General features: G+C 36.8%; 17 pseudogenes; all 17 read right to left on the bottom strand.

The window, feature by feature from the left end:
• Positions 1-452: 452 nt before the first annotated feature.
• Positions 453-571, bottom strand: LOC145649560 (5S ribosomal RNA; annotated as a pseudogene).
• A 790-nt stretch (positions 572-1,361) lies between these two features.
• Positions 1,362-1,480, bottom strand: LOC145649051 (5S ribosomal RNA; annotated as a pseudogene).
• Positions 1,481-2,271: 791 nt separating this feature from the next.
• LOC145649558 (5S ribosomal RNA) lies at positions 2,272-2,390 on the bottom strand (annotated as a pseudogene).
• A 790-nt stretch (positions 2,391-3,180) lies between these two features.
• LOC145649050 (5S ribosomal RNA) lies at positions 3,181-3,299 on the bottom strand (annotated as a pseudogene).
• Positions 3,300-4,089: 790 nt separating this feature from the next.
• Positions 4,090-4,208, bottom strand: LOC145650240 (5S ribosomal RNA; annotated as a pseudogene).
• Positions 4,209-4,998: 790 nt separating this feature from the next.
• LOC145649698 (5S ribosomal RNA) lies at positions 4,999-5,117 on the bottom strand (annotated as a pseudogene).
• A 790-nt stretch (positions 5,118-5,907) lies between these two features.
• On the bottom strand, positions 5,908-6,026 carry LOC145649202 (5S ribosomal RNA; annotated as a pseudogene).
• Positions 6,027-6,816: 790 nt separating this feature from the next.
• Positions 6,817-6,935, bottom strand: LOC145650042 (5S ribosomal RNA; annotated as a pseudogene).
• A 790-nt stretch (positions 6,936-7,725) lies between these two features.
• LOC145648686 (5S ribosomal RNA) lies at positions 7,726-7,844 on the bottom strand (annotated as a pseudogene).
• Positions 7,845-8,635: 791 nt separating this feature from the next.
• On the bottom strand, positions 8,636-8,754 carry LOC145650513 (5S ribosomal RNA; annotated as a pseudogene).
• Positions 8,755-9,544: 790 nt separating this feature from the next.
• On the bottom strand, positions 9,545-9,663 carry LOC145650641 (5S ribosomal RNA; annotated as a pseudogene).
• A 790-nt stretch (positions 9,664-10,453) lies between these two features.
• Positions 10,454-10,572, bottom strand: LOC145647413 (5S ribosomal RNA; annotated as a pseudogene).
• A 790-nt stretch (positions 10,573-11,362) lies between these two features.
• On the bottom strand, positions 11,363-11,481 carry LOC145648072 (5S ribosomal RNA; annotated as a pseudogene).
• Positions 11,482-12,271: 790 nt separating this feature from the next.
• Positions 12,272-12,390, bottom strand: LOC145650640 (5S ribosomal RNA; annotated as a pseudogene).
• Positions 12,391-13,180: 790 nt separating this feature from the next.
• On the bottom strand, positions 13,181-13,299 carry LOC145647412 (5S ribosomal RNA; annotated as a pseudogene).
• A 790-nt stretch (positions 13,300-14,089) lies between these two features.
• On the bottom strand, positions 14,090-14,208 carry LOC145648071 (5S ribosomal RNA; annotated as a pseudogene).
• Positions 14,209-15,436: 1,228 nt separating this feature from the next.
• On the bottom strand, positions 15,437-15,555 carry LOC145648964 (5S ribosomal RNA; annotated as a pseudogene).
• Positions 15,556-15,701: the final 146 nt, after the last annotated feature.

The raw sequence follows: 15,701 nt of genomic DNA, 5'->3' as shown, positions 1-15,701 counted from the left end.
AGGGATGCAATACAATCTTACAGCACCTGCTATTCCCTGGTACTAAAATATTTCTATTTAATCTGTACACTTCACATACAAGCTTGTCAGTTGCAGATTAAAGTAAAGTGATGCAACAAAAACTTACAGCATCTGCTATTCCCAGGTGCTAACAGATAGTTTTTTTAATTAATCACTGCATTTCACATCCTAGCATGTCATCTTGACAGTAAATTAAAGTGATTCAAGAGAAGCTTACAGCATCTCGTAGTCCAAGGTGCTAACAGATAGTTTTTGATGAATCACTGCACTTCACATTCAGGCATGTGAGTTGGAGAGTAAATGAAAGTGATGCAAAAAAAACTTACAGCATCGGCTATTCCCAGGTGCTAACAGATAGTTTTTTTTTATTAATCACTGCACTTCACATTTGAGCATGTCAGCTTGAAAGTAAATTAAAGTGATGCAAGAAAAGCTTACAGCACCCGGTATTCCTAGGTAGGGTCCCACCTCAGTACTATCCAGGCCCAAACTTGCTTAGCTTCCAAGGTCAGATGAGATTGGGCGTTCTCAAGCTGGTGTGGCCGGAAGCCTTAAACACTTACTCAAATTTCCTAATCATAGCAAATATGATCAAAGACCAATCTGACAATTTTTTTTATTAATCCCTGCACTTGACATTCTAGAATGTTATCTTGAATGTAAATTAAATGATGCAATAAAAGCTTACAACATCTGGTATACGGAGGCACTAACAGACAGTTTTTTGATGAATCACTGCACTTCACATTCAGGCATGTGAGTTGGAGAGTAAATGAAAGTGATGCAAAAAAAACTTACAGCATCTGCTATTCCCAGGTGCTAACAGATAGTTTGAGTTAATTATTCACTGCACTTCAAATTTGAACATGATAGCTTGAACATAAATTAAAGGGATGCAATACAATCTTACAGCACCTGCTATTCCCTGGTACTAAAATATTTCTATTTAATCTGTACACTTCACATACAAGCTTGTCAGTTGCAGATTAAAGTAAAGTGATGCAACAAAAACTTACAGCATCTGCTATTCCCAGGTGCTAACAGATAGTTTTTTTAATTAATCACTGCATTTCACATCCTAGCATGTCATCTTGACAGTAAATTAAAGTGATTCAAGAGAAGCTTACAGCATCTCGTAGTCCAAGGTGCTAACAGCTAGTTTTTGATGAATCACTGCACTTCACATTCAGGCATGTGAGTTGGAGAGTAAATGAAAGTGATGCAAAAAAAACTTACAGCATCGGCTATTCCCAGGTGCTAACAGATAGTTTTTTTTATTAATCACTGCACTTCACATTTGAGCATGTCAGCTTGAAAGTAAATTAAAGTGATGCAAGAAAAGCTTACAGCACCTGGTATTCCTAGGTAGGGTCCCACCTCAGTACTATCCAGGCCCAAACTTGCTTAGCTTCCAAGGTCAGATGAGATTGGGCATTCTCAAGATGGTTTGGCCATAAGCCTCAAACACTTACTCAAATTGCCTAATCATAGCAAATATGAACAAAGACCAATCTGACAATTTTTTTTATTAATCCCTGCACTTGACATTCTAGAATGTTATCTTGAATGTAAATTAAATGATGCAATAAAAGCTTACAACATCTGGTATACGGAGGCACTAACAGACAGTTTTTTGATGAATCACTGCACTTCACATTCAGGCATGTGAGTTGGAGAGTAAATGAAAGTGATGCAAAAAAAACGTACAGCATCTGCTATTCCCAGGTGCTAACAGATAGTTTGAGTTAATTATTCACTGCACTTCAAATTTGAACATGATAGCTTGAACATAAATTAAAGGGATGCAATACAATCTTACAGCACCTGCTATTCCCTGGTACTAAAATATTTCTATTTAATCTGTACACTTCACATACAAGCTTGTCAGTTGCAGATTAAAGTAAAGTGATGCAACAAAAACTTACAGCATCTGCTATTCCCAGGTGCTAACAGATAGTTTTTTTAATTAATCACTGCATTTCACATCCTAGCATGTCATCTTGACAGTAAATTAAAGTGATTCAAGAGAAGCTTACAGCATCTCGTAGTCCAAGGTGCTAACAGATAGTTTTTGATGAATCACTGCACTTCACATTCAGGCATGTGAGTTGGAGAGTAAATGAAAGTGATGCAAAAAAAACTTACAGCATCGGCTATTCCCAGGTGCTAACAGATAGTTTTTTTTTATTAATCACTGCACTTCACATTTGAGCATGTCAGCTTGAAAGTAAATTAAAGTGATGCAAGAAAAGCTTACAGCACCCGGTATTCCTAGGTAGGGTCCCACCTCAGTACTATCCAGGCCCAAACTTGCTTAGCTTCCAAGGTCAGATGAGATTGGGCGTTCTCAAGCTGGTGTGGCCGGAAGCCTCAAACACTTACTCAAATTTCCTAATCATAGCAAATATGATCAAAGACCAATCTGACAATTTTTTTTATTAATCCCTGCACTTGACATTCTAGAATGTTATCTTGAATGTAAATTAAATGATGCAATAAAAGCTTACAACATCTGGTATACGGAGGCACTAACAGACAGTTTTTTGATGAATCACTGCACTTCACATTCAGGCATGTGAGTTGGAGAGTAAATGAAAGTGATGCAAAAAAAACTTACAGCATCTGCTATTCCCAGGTGCTAACAGATAGTTTGAGTTAATTATTCACTGCACTTCAAATTTGAACATGATAGCTTGAACATAAATTAAAGGGATGCAATACAATCTTACAGCACCTGCTATTCCCTGGTACTAAAATATTTCTATTTAATCTGTACACTTCACATACAAGCTTGTCAGTTGCAGATTAAAGTAAAGTGATGCAACAAAAACTTACAGCATCTGCTATTCCCAGGTGCTAACAGATAGTTTTTTTAATTAATCACTGCATTTCACATCCTAGCATGTCATCTTGACAGTAAATTAAAGTGATTCAAGAGAAGCTTACAGCATCTCGTAGTCCAAGGTGCTAACAGCTAGTTTTTGATGAATCACTGCACTTCACATTCAGGCATGTGAGTTGGAGAGTAAATGAAAGTGATGCAAAAAAAACTTACAGCATCGGCTATTCCCAGGTGCTAACAGATAGTTTTTTTTATTAATCACTGCACTTCACATTTGAGCATGTCAGCTTGAAAGTAAATTAAAGTGATGCAAGAAAAGCTTACAGCACCTGGTATTCCTAGGTAGGGTCCCACCTCAGTACTATCCAGGCCCAAACTTGCTTAGCTTCCAAGGTCAGATGAGATTGGGCATTCTCAAGATGGTTTGGCCATAAGCCTCAAACACTTACTCAAATTGCCTAATCATAGCAAATATGAACAAAGACCAATCTGACAATTTTTTTTATTAATCCCTGCACTTGACATTCTAGAATGTTATCTTGAATGTAAATTAAATGATGCAATAAAAGCTTACAACATCTGGTATACGGAGGCACTAACAGACAGTTTTTTGATGAATCACTGCACTTCACATTCAGGCATGTGAGTTGGAGAGTAAATGAAAGTGATGCAAAAAAAACGTACAGCATCTGCTATTCCCAGGTGCTAACAGATAGTTTGAGTTAATTATTCACTGCACTTCAAATTTGAACATGATAGCTTGAACATAAATTAAAGGGATGCAATACAATCTTACAGCACCTGCTATTCCCTGGTACTAAAATATTTCTATTTAATCTGTACACTTCACATACAAGCTTGTCAGTTGCAGATTAAAGTAAAGTGATGCAACAAAAACTTACAGCATCTGCTATTCCCAGGTGCTAACAGATAGTTTTTTTAATTAATCACTGCATTTCACATCCTAGCATGTCATCTTGACAGTAAATTAAAGTGATTCAAGAGAAGCTTACAGCATCTCGTAGTCCAAGGTGCTAACAGATAGTTTTTGATGAATCACTGCACTTCACATTCAGGCATGTGAGTTGGAGAGTAAATGAAAGTGATGCAAAAAAAACTTACAGCATCGGCTATTCCCAGGTGCTAACAGATAGTTTTTTTTATTAATCACTGCACTTCACATTTGAGCATGTCAGCTTGAAAGTAAATTAAAGTGATGCAAGAAAAGCTTACAGCACCTGGTATTCCTAGGTAGGGTCCCACCTCAGTACTATCCAGGCCCAAACTTGCTTAGCTTCCAAGGTCAGATGAGATTGGACATTCTCAAGATGGTTTGGCCATAAGCCTCAAACACTTACTCAAATTGCCTAATCATAGCAAATATGAACAAAGACCAATCTGACAATTTTTTTTATTAATCCCTGCACTTGACATTCTAGAATGTTATCTTGAATGTAAATTAAATGATGCAATAAAAGCTTACAACATCTGGTATACGGAGGCACTAACAGACAGTTTTTTGATGAATCACTGCACTTCACATTCAGGCATGTGAGTTGGAGAGTAAATGAAAGTGATGCAAAAAAAACGTACAGCATCTGCTATTCCCAGGTGCTAACAGATAGTTTGAGTTAATTATTCACTGCACTTCAAATTTGAACATGATAGCTTGAACATAAATTAAAGGGATGCAATACAATCTTACAGCACCTGCTATTCCCTGGTACTAAAATATTTCTATTTAATCTGTACACTTCACATACAAGCTTGTCAGTTGCAGATTAAAGTAAAGTGATGCAACAAAAACTTACAGCATCTGCTATTCCCAGGTGCTAACAGATAGTTTTTTTAATTAATCACTGCATTTCACATCCTAGCATGTCATCTTGACAGTAAATTAAAGTGATTCAAGAGAAGCTTACAGCATCTCGTAGTCTAAGGTGCTAACAGATAGTTTTTGATGAATCACTGCACTTCACATTCAGGCATGTGAGTTGGAGAGTAAATGAAAGTGATGCAAAAAAAACTTACAGCATCGGCTATTCCCAGGTGCTAACAGATAGTTTTTTTTATTAATCACTGCACTTCACATTTGAGCATGTCAGCTTGAAAGTAAATTAAAGTGATGCAAGAAAAGCTGACAGCACCTGGTATTCCTAGGTAGGGTCCCACCTCAGTACTATCCAGGCCCAAACTTGCTTAGCTTCCAAGGTCAGAGGAGATTGGGCGTTCTCAAGCTGGTGTGGCCGTAAGCCTTAAACACTTACTCAAATTTCCTAATCATAGCAAATATGATCAAAGACCAATCTGACAATTTTTTTTATTAATCCCTGCACTTGACATTCTAGAATGTTATCTTGAATGTAAATTAAATGATGCAATAAAAGCTTACAACATCTGGTATACGGAGGCACTAGCAGACAGTTTTTTGATGAATCACTGCACTTCACATTCAGGCATGTGAGTTGGAGAGTAAATGAAAGTGATGCAAAAAAAACGTACAGCATCGGCTATTCCCAGGTGCTAACAGATAGTTTGAGTTAATTATTCACTGCACTTCAAATTTGAACATGATAGCTTGAACATAAATTAAAGGGATGCAATACAATCTTACAGCACCTGCTATTCCCTGGTACTAAAATATTTCTATTTAATCTGTACACTTCACATACAAGCTTGTCAGTTGCAGATTAAAGTAAAGTGATGCAACAAAAACTTACAGCATCTGCTATTCCCAGGTGCTAACAGATAGTTTTTTTAATTAATCACTGCATTTCACATCCTAGCATGTCATCTTGACAGTAAATTAAAGTGATTCAAGAGAAGCTTACAGCATCTCGTAGTCCAAGGTGCTAACAGATAGTTTTTGATGAATCACTGCACTTCACATTCAGGCATGTGAGTTGGAGAGTAAATGAAAGTGATGCAAAAAAAACTTACAGCATCGGCTATTCCCAGGTGCTAACAGATAGTTTTTTTTATTAATCACTGCACTTCACATTTGAGCATGTCAGCTTGAAAGTAAATTAAAGTGATGGAAGAAAAGCTTACAGCACCTGGTATTCGTAGGTAGGGTCCCACCTCAGTACTATCCAGGCCCAAACTTGCTTAGCTTCCAAGGTCAGATGAGATTGGGCGTTCTCAAGATGGTTTGGCCATAAGCTTTAAACACTTACTCAAATTGCCTAATCATAGCAAATATGAACAAAGACCAATCTGACAATTCTTTTTATTAATCCCTGCACTTGACATTCTAGAATGTTATCTTGAATGTAAATTAAATGATGCAATAAAAGCTTACAACATCTGGTATACGGAGGCACTAACAGACAGTTTTTTGATGAATCACTGCACTTCACATTCAGGCATGTGAGTTGGAGAGTAAATGAAAGTGATGCAAAAAAAACGTACAGCATCGGCTATTCCCAGGTGCTAACAGATAGTTTGAGTTAATTATTCACTGCACTTCAAATTTGAACATGATAGCTTGAACATAAATTAAAGGGATGCAATACAATCTTACAGCACCTGCTATTCCCTGGTACTAAAATATTTCTATTTAATCTGTACACTTCACATACAAGCTTGTCAGTTGCAGATTAAAGTAAAGTGATGCAACAAAAACTTACAGCATCTGCTATTCCCAGGTGCTAACAGATAGTTTTTTTAATTAATCACTGCATTTCACATCCTAGCATGTCATCTTGACAGTAAATTAAAGTGATTCAAGAGAAGCTTACAGCATCTCGTAGTCTAAGGTGCTAACAGATAGTTTTTGATGAATCACTGCACTTCACATTCAGGCATGTGAGTTGGAGAGTAAATGAAAGTGATGCAAAAAAAACTTACAGCATCGGCTATTCCCAGGTGCTAACAGATAGTTTTTTTTATTAATCACTGCACTTCACATTTGAGCATGTCAGCTTGAAAGTAAATTAAAGTGATGCAAGAAAATCTTACAGCACCTGGTATTCCTAGGTAGGGTCCCACCTCAGTACTATCCAGGCCCAAACTTGCTTAGCTTCCAAGGTCAGATGAAATTGGGCGTTCTCAAGCTGGTGTGGCCATAAGCCTTAAACACTTACTCAAATTTCCTAATCATAGCAAATATGATCAAAGACCAATCTGACAATTTTTTTTATTAATCCCTGCACTTGACATTCTAGAATGTTATCTTGAATGTAAATTAAATGATGCAATAAAAGCTTACAACATCTGGTATACGGAGGCACTAACAGACAGTTTTTTGATGAATCACTGCACTTCACATTCAGGCATGTGAGTTGGAGAGTAAATGAAAGTGATGCAAAAAAAACGTACAGCATCTGCTATTCCCAGGTGCTAACAGATAGTTTGAGTTAATTATTCACTGCACTTCAAATTTGAACATGATAGCTTGAACATAAATTAAAGGGATGCAATACAATCTTACAGCACCTGCTATTCCCTGGTACTAAAAGATTTCTATTTAATCTGTACACTTCACATACAAGCTTGTCAGTTGCAGATTAAAGTAAAGTGATGCAACAAAAACTTACAGCATCTGCTATTCCCAGGTGCTAACAGATAGTTTTTTTAATTAATCACTGCATTTCACATCCTAGCATGTCATCTTGACAGTAAATTAAAGTGATTCAAGAGAAGCTTACAGCATCTCGTAGTCCAAGGTGCTAACAGATAGTTTTTGATGAATCACTGCACTTCACATTCAGGCATGTGAGTTGGAGAGTAAATGAAAGTGATGCAAAAAAAACTTACAGCATCGGCTATTCCCAGGTGCTAACAGATAGATTTTTTTATTAATCACTGCACTTCACATTTGAGCATGTCAGCTTGAAAGTAAATTAAAGTGATGCAAGAAAAGCTTACAGCACCTGGTATTCCTAGATAGGGTCCCACCTCAGTACTATCCAGGCCCAAACTTGCTTAGCTTCCAAGGTCAGATGAGATTGGGCGTTCTCAAGATGGTTTGGCCATAAGCCTTAAACACTTACTCAAATTGCCTAATCATAGCAAATATGAACAAAGACCAATCTGACAATTTTTTTTATTAATCCCTGCACTTGACATTCTAGAATGTTATCTTGAATGTAAATTAAATGATGCAATAAAAGCTTACAACATCTGGTATACGGAGGCACTAACAGACAGTTTTTTGATGAATCACTGCACTTCACATTCAGGCATGTGAGTTGGAGAGTAAATGAAAGTGATGCAAAAAAAACGTACAGCATCTGCTATTCCCAGGTGCTAACAGATAGTTTGAGTTAATTATTCAATGCACTTCAAATTTGAACATGATAGCTTGAACATAAATTAAAGGGATGCAATACAATCTTACAGCACCTGCTATTCCCTGGTACTAAAATATTTCTATTTAATCTGTACACTTCACATACAAGCTTGTCAGTTGCAGATTAAAGTAAAGTGATGCAACAAAAACTTACAGCATCTGCTATTCCCAGGTGCTAACAGATAGTTTTTTTAATTAATCACTGCATTTCACATCCTAGCATGTCATCTTGACAGTAAATTAAAGTGATTCAAGAGAAGCTTACAGCATCTCGTAGTCCAAGGTGCTAACAAATAGTTTTTGATGAATCACTGCACTTCACATTCAGGCATGTGAGTTGGAGAGTAAATGAAAGTGATGCAATAAAAACTTACAGCATCGGCTATTCCCAGGTGCTAACAGATAGTTTTTTTTTATTAATCACTGCACTTCACATTTGAGCATGTCAGCTTGAAAGTAAATTAAAGTGATGCAAGAAAAGCTTACAGCACCCGGTATTCCTAGGTAGGGTCCCACCTCAGTACTATCCAGACCCAAACTTGCTTAGCTTCCAAGGTCAGATGAGATTGGGCGTTCTCAAGCTGGTGTGGCCGGAAGCCTTAAACACTAACTCAAATTTCCTAATCATAGCAAATATGATCAAAGACCAATCTGACAATTTTTTTTATTAATCCCTGCACTTGACATTCTAGAATGTTATCTTGAATGTAAATTAAATGATGCAATAAAAGCTTACAACATCTGGTATACGGAGGCACTAACAGACAGTTTTTTGATGAATCACTGCACTTCACATTCAGGCATGTGAGTTGGAGAGTAAATGAAAGTGATGCAAAAAAAACTTACAGCATCTGCTATTCCCAGGTGCTAACAGATAGTTTGAGTTAATTATTCACTGCACTTCAAATTTGAACATGATAGCTTGAACATAAATTAAAGGGATGCAATACAATCTTACAGCACCTGCTATTCCCTGGTACTAAAATATTTCTATTTAATCTGTACACTTCACATACAAGCTTGTCAGTTGCAGATTAAAGTAAAGTGATGCAACAAAAACTTACAGCATCTGCTATTCCCAGGTGCTAACAGATAGTTTTTTTAATTAATCACTGCATTTCACATCCTAGCATGTCATCTTGACAGTAAATTAAAGTGATTCAAGAGAAGCTTACAGCATCTCGTAGTCCAAGGTGCTAACAGATAGTTTTTGATGAATCACTGCACTTCACATTCAGGCATGTGAGTTGGAGAGTAAATGAAAGTGATGCAAAAAAAACTTACAGCATCGGCTATTCCCAGGTGCTAACAGATAGTTTTTTTTATTAATCACTGCACTTCACATTTGAGCATGTCAGCTTGAAATAAAATTAAAGTGATGCAAGAAAAGCTTACAGCACCTGGTATTCCTAGGTAGGGTCCCACCTCAGTACTATCCAGGCCCACACTTGCTTAGCTTCCAAGGTCAGATGAGATTTGGCGTTCTCAAGATGGTTTGGCCATAAGCCTCAAACACTTACTCAAATTGCCTAATCATAGCAAATATGAACAAAGACCAATCTGACAATTTTTTTTATTAATCCCTGCACTTGACATTCTAGAATGTTATCTTGAATGTAAATTAAATGATGCAATAAAAGCTTACAACATCTGGTATACGGAGGCACTAACAGACAGTTTTTTGATGAATCACTGCACTTCACATTCAGGCATGTGAGTTGGAGAGTAAATGAAAGTGATGCAAAAAAAACGTACAGCATCTGCTATTCCCAGGTGCTAACAGATAGTTTGAGTTAATTATTCAATGCACTTCAAATTTGAACATGATAGCTTGAACATAAATTAAAGGGATGCAATACAATCTTACAGCACCTGCTATTCCCTGGTACTAAAATATTTCTATTTAATCTGTACACTTCACATACAAGCTTGTCAGTTGCAGATTAAAGTAAAGTGATGCAACAAAAACTTACAGCATCTGCTATTCCCAGGTGCTAACAGATAGTTTTTTTAATTAATCACTGCATTTCACATCCTAGCATGTCATCTTGACAGTAAATTAAAGTGATTCAAGAGAAGCTTACAGCATCTCGTAGTCCAAGGTGCTAACAGATAGTTTTTGATGAATCACTGCACTTCACATTCAGGCATGTGAGTTGGAGAGTAAATGAAAGTGATGCAAAAAAAACTTACAGCATCGGCTATTCCCAGGTGCTAACAGATAGTTTTTTTTATTAATCACTGCACTTCACATTTGAGCATGTCAGCTTGAAAGTAAATTAAAGTGATGCAAGAAAAGCTTACAGCACCCGGTATTCCTAGATAGGGTCCCACCTCAGTACTATCCAGGCCCAAACTTGCTTAGCTTCCAAGGTCAGATGAGATTGGGCGTTCTCAAGCTGGTGTGGCCGTAAGCCTTAAACACTTACTCAAATTTCCTAATCATAGCAAATATGATCAAAGACCAATCTGACAATTTTTTTTATTAATCCCTGCACTTGACATTCTAGAATGTTATCTTGAATGTAAATTAAATGATGCAATAAAAGCTTACAACATCTGGTATACGGAGGCACTAACAGACAGTTTTTTGATGAATCACTGCACTTCACATTCAGGCATGTGAGTTGGAGAGTAAATGAAAGTGATGCAAAAAAAACGTACAGCATCGGCTATTCCCAGGTGCTAACAGATAGTTTGAGTTAATTATTCACTGCACTTCAAATTTGAACATGATAGCTTGAACATAAATTAAAGGGATGCAATACAATCTTACAGCACCTGCTATTCCCTGGTACTAAAATATTTCTATTTAATCTGTACACTTCACATACAAGCTTGTCAGTTGCAGATTAAAGTAAAGTGATGCAACAAAAACTTACAGCATCTGCTATTCCCAGGTGCTAACAGATAGTTTTTTTAATTAATCACTGCATTTCACATCCTAGCATGTCATCTTGACAGTAAATTAAAGTGATTGAAGAGAAGCTTACAGCATCTCGTAGTCCAAGGTGCTAACAGATAGTTTTTGATGAATCACTGCACTTCACATTCAGGCATGTGAGTTGGAGAGTAAATGAAAGTGATGCAAAAAAAACTTACACCATCGGCTATTCCCAGGTGCTAACAGATAGTTTTTTTTATTAATCACTGCACTTCACATTTGAGCATGTCAGCTTGAAAGTAAATTAAAGTGATGCAAGAAAAGCTTACAGCACCTGGTATTCCTAGGTAGGGTCCCACCTCAGTACTATCCAGGCCCAAACTTGCTTAGCTTCCAAGGTCAGATGAGATTGGGCGTTCTCAAGATGGTTTGGCCATAAGCCTTAAACACTTACTCAAATTGCCTAATCATAGCAAATATGATCAAAGACCAATCTGACAATTTTTTTTATTAATCCCTGCACTTGACATTCTAGAATGTTATCTTGAATGTAAATTAAATGATGCAATAAAAGCTTACAACATCTGGTATACGGAGGCACTAACAGACAGTTTTTTGATGAATCACTGCACTTCACATTCAGGCATGTGAGTTGGAGAGTAAATGAAAGTGATGCAAAAAAAACTTACAGCATCTGCTATTCCCAGGTGCTAACAGATAGTTTGAGTTAATTATTCACTGCACTTCAAATTTGAACATGATAGCTTGAACATAAATTAAAGGGATGCAATACAATCTTACAGCACCTGCTATTCCCTGGTACTAAAATATTTCTATTTAATCTGTACACTTCACATACAAGCTTGTCAGTTGCAGATTAAAGTAAAGTGATGCAACAAAAACTTACAGCATCTGCTATTCCCAGGTGCTAACAGATAGTTTTTTTAATTAATCACTGCATTTCACATCCTAGCATGTCATCTTGACAGTAAATTAAAGTGATTCAAGAGAAGCTTACAGCATCTCGTAGTCCAAGGTGCTAACAGATAGTTTTTGATGAATCACTGCACTTCACATTCAGGCATGTGAGTTGGAGAGTAAATGAAAGTGATGCAAAAAAAACTTACAGCATCGGCTATTCCCAGGTGCTAACAGATAGTTTTTTTTATTAATCACTGCACTTCACATTTGAGCATGTCAGCTTGAAATAAAATTAAAGTGATGCAAGAAAAGCTTACAGCACCTGGTATTCCTAGGTAGGGTCCCACCTCAGTACTATCCAGGCCCACACTTGCTTAGCTTCCAAGGTCAGATGAGATTTGGCGTTCTCAAGATGGTTTGGCCATAAGCCTCAAACACTTACTCAAATTGCCTAATCATAGCAAATATGAACAAAGACCAATCTGACAATTTTTTTTATTAATCCCTGCACTTGACATTCTAGAATGTTATCTTGAATGTAAATTAAATGATGCAATAAAAGCTTACAACATCTGGTATACGGAGGCACTAACAGACAGTTTTTTGATGAATCACTGCACTTCACATTCAGGCATGTGAGTTGGAGAGTAAATGAAAGTGATGCAAAAAAAACGTACAGCATCTGCTATTCCCAGGTGCTAACAGATAGTTTGAGTTAATTATTCAATGCACTTCAAATTTGAACATGATAGCTTGAACATAAATTAAAGGGATGCAATACAATCTTACAGCACCTGCTATTCCCTGGTACTAAAATATTTCTATTTAATCTGTACACTTCACATACAAGCTTGTCAGTTGCAGATTAAAGTAAAGTGATGCAACAAAAACTTACAGCATCTGCTATTCCCAGGTGCTAACAGATAGTTTTTTTAATTAATCACTGCATTTCACATCCTAGCATGTCATCTTGACAGTAAATTAAAGTGATTCAAGAGAAGCTTACAGCATCTCGTAGTCCAAGGTGCTAACAGATAGTTTTTGATGAATCACTGCACTTCACATTCAGGCATGTGAGTTGGAGAGTAAATGAAAGTGATGCAAAAAAAACTTACAGCATCGGCTATTCCCAGGTGCTAACAGATAGTTTTTTTTATTAATCACTGCACTTCACATTTGAGCATGTCAGCTTGAAAGTAAATTAAAGTGATGCAAGAAAAGCTTACAGCACCCGGTATTCCTAGATAGGGTCCCACCTCAGTACTATCCAGGCCCAAACTTGCTTAGCTTCCAAGGTCAGATGAGATTGGGCGTTCTCAAGCTGGTGTGGCCGTAAGCCTTAAACACTTACTCAAATTTCCTAATCATAGCAAATATGATCAAAGACCAATCTGACAATTTTTTTTATTAATCCCTGCACTTGACATTCTAGAATGTTATCTTGAATGTAAATTAAATGATGCAATAAAAGCTTACAACATCTGGTATACGGAGGCACTAACAGACAGTTTTTTGATGAATCACTGCACTTCACATTCAGGCATGTGAGTTGGAGAGTAAATGAAAGTGATGCAAAAAAAACGTACAGCATCGGCTATTCCCAGGTGCTAACAGATAGTTTGAGTTAATTATTCACTGCACTTCAAATTTGAACATGATAGCTTGAACATAAATTAAAGGGATGCAATACAATCTTACAGCACCTGCTATTCCCTGGTACTAAAATATTTCTATTTAATCTGTACACTTCACATACAAGCTTGTCAGTTGCAGATTAAAGTAAAGTGATGCAACAAAAACTTACAGCATCTGCTATTCCCAGGTGCTAACAGATAGTTTTTTTAATTAATCACTGCATTTCACATCCTAGCATGTCATCTTGACAGTAAATTAAAGTGATTGAAGAGAAGCTTACAGCATCTCGTAGTCCAAGGTGCTAACAGATAGTTTTTGATGAATCACTGCACTTCACATTCAGGCATGTGAGTTGGAGAGTAAATGAAAGTGATGCAAAAAAAACTTACACCATCGGCTATTCCCAGGTGCTAACAGATAGTTTTTTTTATTAATCACTGCACTTCACATTTGAGCATGTCAGCTTGAAAGTAAATTAAAGTGATGCAAGAAAAGCTTACAGCACCTGGTATTCCTAGGTAGGGTCCCACCTCAGTACTATCCAGGCCCAAACTTGCTTAGCTTCCAAGGTCAGATGAGATTGGGCGTTCTCAAGATGGTTTGGCCATAAGCCTTAAACACTTACTCAAATTGCCTAATCATAGCAAATATGAACAAAGACCAATCTGACAATTTTTTTTATTAATCCCTGCACTTGACATTCTAGAATGTTATCTTGAATGTAAATTAAATGATGCAATAAAAGCTTACAACATCTGGTATACGGAGGCACTAACAGACAGTTTTTTGATGAATCACTGCACTTCACATTCAGGCATGTGAGTTGGAGAGTAAATGAAAGTGATGCAAAAAAAACGTACAGCATCTGCTATTCCCAGGTGCTAACAGATAGTTTGAGTTAATTATTCACTGCACTTCAAATTTGAACATGATAGCTTGAACATAAATTAAAGGGATGCAATACAATCTTACAGCACCTGCTATTCCCTGGTACTAAAATATTTCTATTTAATCTGTACACTTCACATACAAGCTTGTCAGTTGCAGATTAAAGTAAAGTGATGCAACAAAAACTTACAGCATCTGCTATTCCCAGGTGCTAACAGATAGTTTTTTTAATTAATCACTGCATTTCACATCCTAGCATGTCATCTTGACAGTAAATTAAAGTGATTGAAGAGAAGCTTACAGCATCTCGTAGTCCAAGGTGCTAACAGATAGTTTTTGATGAATCACTGCACTTCACATTCAGGCATGTGAGTTGGAGAGTAAATGAAAGTGATGCAAAAAAAACGTACAGCATCGGCTATTCCCAGGTGCTAACAGATAGTTTGAGTTAATTATTCACTGCACTTCAAATTTGAACATGATAGCTTGAACATAAATTAAAGGGATGCAATACAATCTTACAGCACCTGCTATTCCCTGGTACTAAAATATTTCTATTTAATCTGTACACTTCACATACAAGCTTGTCAGTTGCAGATTAAAGTAAAGTGATGCAACAAAAACTTACAGCATCTGCTATTCCCAGGTGCTAACAGATAGTTTTTTTAATTAATCACTGCATTTCACATCATAGCATGTCATCTTGACAGTAAATTAAAGTGATTGAAGAGAAGCTTACAGCATCTCGTAGTCCAAGGTGCTAACAGATAGTTTTTGATGAATCACTGCACTTCACATTCAGGCATGTGAGTTGGAGAGTAAATGAAAGTGATGCAAAAAAAACTTACAGCATCGGCTATTCCCAGGTGCTAACAGATAGTTTTTTTTATTAATCACTGCACTTCACATTTGAGCATGTCAGCTTGAAAGTAAATTAAAGTGATGCAAGAAAAGCTTACAGCACCTGGTATTCTTAGGTAGGGTCCCAACTCAGTACTATCCAGGCCCAAACTTGCTTAGCTTCCAAGGTCAGATGAGATTGGGCGTTCTCAAGATGGTTTGGCCATAAGCCTTAAGCTCTTACTCAAATTGCCTAATCATAGCAAATATGAACAAAGACCAATCTGACAATTTTTTTTATTAATCCCTGCACTTGACATTCTAGAATGTTATCTTGAATGTAAATTAAATGATGCAATAAAAGCTTACAACATCTG

The sequence above is a fragment of the Electrophorus electricus genome, chromosome 13, assembly GCF_041902795.1.
Source record: "Electrophorus electricus isolate QZ-2024a chromosome 13, ASM4190279v1, whole genome shotgun sequence".
NCBI lineage: Eukaryota > Metazoa > Chordata > Actinopteri > Gymnotiformes > Gymnotidae > Electrophorus > Electrophorus electricus.
This window is presented reverse-complemented; position numbering and strand designations above follow the sequence as displayed.